Below are 5157 nucleotides of genomic sequence, written 5' to 3'. Positions count from 1 at the left end.
CTTTCTAGTTGGAATGCTTATGCTAAAGCGAGAGATGAGTTTAGAGTCGAGATCATAAAAATAAAAAGAATAAAACCACATTTTAGGATATGGTACTATGCATGTAGAGACCCATAAACATTATTTGAATAATTTTGCATATAACATCACTTTCTCATGTGACAAGCTCGAGAATGTTTCTCATATTTTGTATGTGTTTTTTGGGGTTTATGAGTCCTTAATAGTTCTTTAAACTAGCTTTTGCAGAGACACAATCTTTGAAGATTCGCGTGTATAGTATTCTATGCTAAATGTAAGATTCTCCCATTTGGATCTTGGGGTTATGTTTAAAAGCTCATAGAGTGGATCTTGTCTCATGCATAGAATGTTTTGGGATGTGTAAGTAAGACTTATGTGGAGATCGATGGTGATTAGATCCTTATTTAGAGCATCTTATGTGAGAACAATTGGTATAGTTCCTTTTGAGCATAAGAGTGCGGGAGTTACTTGCTTGCATGTTATCTAGCCATGTCTTTTTAAGACTAGATTCATCATTGCATACTTAGTGGTGTAAGCATAAGAACTTGTTGTTGTGTAAGAGAAAGAAAATGAAGATGTAGTTGTATTGTCATGACAACATTATTGAGCATCTGCACCTAATAAGATAGTTGTTGAAAACTTGGAGAAGCTGGAGTCCCTGTGGTGGTAGATAAGTTATTTTTCCCTGTCCTAGAGTTTCATCAACCATGTAAAGAGTTTTTGGCGAGTAATGAAAGGGAATTAACTGACTTTTTATTTAGTTCCCACATACAGTGCCGCTAATGAAGTAATGAAAAACATCACATGGAAATTGAGCTTTTCATAGGCTACGAACCTAGGTTAAGATGTGTGGGCTTTGATTATGAGCCACGGGGGATTTTCTAATGCTTAGGTCAATAAGTATATGAAAGAAAGAATGTTTGACCGAGCTAAAGACAAAGACCAAGGTTCTAGTTAAAAGAGGTATCTAGATTGAGATTTCAGGTTAACCCAATCACAGGCAACATTTTAGTTTTGGTTAAAGAAAATCGTGAGATTAAGATTTTAGATTAGTTGAGCTATTTTTTAGATTTTGGTTTTGATTAAAGAGAATTTCCAGATTGAGATTTCAGGTTAGTTGAGCTGTTTCATATTTTGATTCTGGTTAAGGGGGATTGCTAGATTGAGATTTCAAGTTAACCGAGCTAAAGATAAAGATTTTTGTTTTAGTTAAAGGGAATCGTTAGATTGAGATTTCAGGATAACCAAGTTGAACACAATTTGATCATAGTTCTGGCTGAAGGGGATTGCTGTGAAAATAGAGTTTCAGGTCAACCAAATTAGAAGTTTTGAGAAGATTAGTTATGAAAGAACAGTTCATTTGTCTTTACAAACTTACTACGCAAAACACTTAACAAGTCTTTTCTCCGTAAGTATTATAAAGATATGACATCTATTGCTATCTAGTTTTTACTCTATTTTTGGAAACTTTTCATAAAAAACCAAAAATAGCCAAAAAACAATAAAAAAAAAACCCAAAACCATACATTCTTGATGTATTTACATCACTTTCAACATCTTTTTCTACGCGTTCAGTTGTTAACGTGCCTTTGGAGTCGACGTTTGTGTTGGTCTTTTTAAAAAAAAAAATCAAAATACACAAAAAATAATATAAGAAAAAATCAAAGTGAATCAAGGGACTAAAAATGAAAAGAAAGAAGTTGAGGGACCATATTATTTTTGTTTTTCTTGGTCACCAAGTTTACTTGGAGACCAAGCAATTAAAAATAACAAACTTATTTACCTATAAATATGTGGTTATAAGACACATAAAAAAATGGAAGGAATTTTAGGGGAAAGTTGATAAGGGGAGACTATTAAAAAAAAGAAAAAAATTGAAAAGAAAAATACCAAAAAACTCTCTCCAGGTCCCCATACTTACACAACACAAAAAACCTAGACCCATCTATATACACATCAGTTACCAGCATATGCTAAAAAATGCATACTTTTAACAAAACCATCTATCTTCTCTGATAAAAAAAAAGAACCAAGCCATCCATATGATCCCTATCCCTCACCTTCTTACATTGTGACCGACCCATCAACTCCATTTCCAGCCAACCACTGTGAGATCACCCATAATAGCCATCTATCCTTTCAACCATTAACTAGAGAGATATCATGGGTTGTCATCCTCCCCTATGGTTTTTTTCTTCTCAACCAACCTCTTTGCCAAACCATTACCAACAGCCTTACCCACACAAAAAAACTCGTGGATCAAGCTTTCTCTCTCCTTTAATTGCAGTGGTGGTCATCAACACCATAGCTTGTTGTTGCTACCAACAACAACATAAACCCAATCATGCCAATAGTCGTTTGGTCCTATCATGAGCCACCGTATGCTTCATCTCTCTTCTAACATGTCCATAGCCTTCAACTACTATATCTTCAACCTTCAACCAGTTACCAAGACCCACCATTAACACTACCAAGCCGCCAACCTCAACACCATGAGAAGCTTTCCCCTTATCTAGCCTTTTCTCTTTAACTCACCAAAACATCAGCCATCAATTAGCCTTCACTGCCTCCATATAAGACAAAACCTGAAATCAACAAGCCCTCAAACAAGCGATGCAAGCAAGACCATAGTTTTGAAACCCAACCCGGTGGTCAACCCGGTCTAACGATCGGGTCACGGGTCAGATGGGTTGACCCGGGTCAACAAAAAAAAAAATCAAATATGCAAAGTATTTTGATATAAACACTAACATATAACAATAGAATCTGTAGCTGAAAAAACTTAAGGAAATGATATAAAAATAGATGATGCAACATAAGAAAAGATCCCCACGTGATTTATTTTCATACCGGCTGCCAAAGAAAAAAACTTGAAGATAAATACAAATTACGATCATTATTGAGTCCAATATCTAGAAACCATTTATAGAGTGAAGTTTCAAATAGCAGAACAAGTTTGGAAAGAACACTCACTGCATCCCATCTAAATAGGTCCTTGTAGTCCCATTGAATGCTCCAGAAAGGGATGTAATGCTTAACACCCATTTATCAGAAGTGTTCTCGTACCCATTAAATGCCTACAAAATCATCACGAACAAGCATACAATCAAAACATGAAATTTTAAGAGATTATTTGCTGACTGTTCAAACAATAAACTAGACTAACCTTATCAGCAAGCATTTGCTGCAACACCCGAACAACCTGCGCTCCAGCAGAATGCCCAACAAAGTGAATAGGGTGATCCTCATCCCATTCAGGATAATGCCCTACATTCCAATAACAACAAACAAAGACATTTCAAACTTAAAAACAGATAATAACCAAATAGAAAAAACAAAAACAGAGATATGGCTAAAAAATCCAAACTTTAAAAATAAAAACAAAAAGGAAGATCTTCTGACCTTGTTCATAAGTCCGTCCAAATTGCAAGTGTCCATAAGCCTTGTTGTGATCTTCTCCATAATCAACTTGCCCAACTTTCAAATAATAAAATAACTCGCGTGCCCTGAAACCCAGAAAGAAGAGCTCAAATTGAAACCAAATCAAAGAGATTATATTGCCAAAATGAAACCTTTAACAACCCCTAAATCACAAGCATTTGGTAACTAATTACCTATCATATATGCTAGTTAGAGACCCCAAATCCATCAAATTATCATTAATAAAGAAAATGAAAAACTCTAATAACTATCCCACTTGTTGCTAATCACGTTACAGTGACAGATTAAACTGACCATTTATGATATTGGGTTCATTTCTAAAATGATCAAAAGCATTTCTCCAAAAGAAAAGAAATCTCTTTGGAAACAAAAACCCATCAAAAGGGTCTCATTTTAGCAACCTAAGAAGGCTTAAAAATAAAATTTTATAGCAAAACCAGGTGACTTGCAAACATTACAAGTAGAAAAAAGCCAAGGTGAAGAAGCTACTTATCTTCTCTCAAGCATCTTTTCGTTGGAATCTGAATTTTTACCCCTAGAAACTAGAAACTTATGGGTCCATCTATGATGCCAGTCAGCAAGAGAACCCATTGACGGAGGGGACACTGTGTTTGGGGTGGAGACGATTGAAATTGTTTTTTCTTTAATTAGGTTTTCTCTTTCTCTGCAATCATGTATGTTCAATTGTTCATCTTCGTCGTTTTGGCCTTTTAAAAGGCCAAAACAACGTCGTTTCAAGGCTTTTTATATTAAAAAAAAAAAGAGACCGGGTTTCAGCCGGGTTTGCCCTGGTCACCCGGGTTCCGGGTCGGCCGGGTTTCGCCGGGTCAACTCCCCACCGGGTTTTTGCTTAGACCCGGACCGGTCCCAGGCCCGGGTCGGCCGGGTCCCGGGTCGACCCGCCGGGCCGGTCCGGGTTTCAAAACTATGAGCAAGACCTAACTTCTATCGCGTCTTTACCCCCTATTGATTGTTGAAATAACCAAAAAAAAGAAAGAAACTGAGAAACAGATCTGTGAATAAAGACTAAAAAAAGATGAAAATGAATTGCCTGTGTGATTTCCTTTGCTTGCAGGCCATAATGACACTCACTGCCAGCACAAGATGGAAGAGAAGAAGAATCTACTTTAGATCCATTATGTTTTCCAATAGTGGTGGCCCGTGGATACACGCGCCGCCATTTTTCCTCTAGCCCCGGAATCTTCTAGTGTGGTTCCTAAGTTCCAACAACTTCTCTCATATTATTTTGTGAATTTTAGGTGGCTTATTTTTGCAAGTTTTAAAAGTTTAATGTGTGTTTTATTTATTTTTAAATTTTAAATTGTTATTGTTTGTAAGCATATAGTTGTGGGGGTGTGAGAGTAAAAACTACAGTAAAAAAAAGAATGTGTGTGTTTGTAGTTTCTTTTATGTTTTTTGAATGTTTAAAAACTAAAAAGATAGAAAGAATTAAATGTTTTAATTGCATACATCCAAGTTTCTCAAAAATACAAAAATCATATCTTGTTTAAAAAATAAAATATGTGGTATATTTAATTTTTTTTAGCATGCATTTTGGTTTTAATAATCAATTTATCGAATCCATGAGGATTTGGCCAATATTTCAATAACTGATAAAATTTTGATTCATGAGAACTAATGATCAATATTCTGGTATAAATGTTAAACCTACTATCAGGAGTTGACTAAAAAATTATC

At 35.4% G+C, this 5157-nt stretch overlaps 1 long non-coding RNA gene across 1 annotated transcript; it reads right to left on the bottom strand.

Moving 5' to 3' along the window:
• Positions 1–2931: 2931 nt before the first annotated feature.
• Positions 2932–3983, bottom strand: LOC112327131 (uncharacterized). The gene is made up of 3 exons (XR_002981171.2): positions 3421–3983; positions 3185–3285; positions 2932–3095 (listed from the first exon to the last, which is right to left on the bottom strand). It is a non-coding gene; the product is annotated as an uncharacterized LOC112327131 (long non-coding RNA).
• Between the last annotated feature and the right edge of the window lie 1174 nt (positions 3984–5157).

The sequence above is a fragment of the Populus trichocarpa genome, chromosome 4 (assembly GCF_000002775.5).
Source record: "Populus trichocarpa isolate Nisqually-1 chromosome 4, P.trichocarpa_v4.1, whole genome shotgun sequence".
NCBI lineage: Eukaryota > Viridiplantae > Streptophyta > Magnoliopsida > Malpighiales > Salicaceae > Populus > Populus trichocarpa.
Note: the sequence above shows the minus strand (reverse complement) of the source record. Positions and strands in the feature narration are given on the sequence as shown.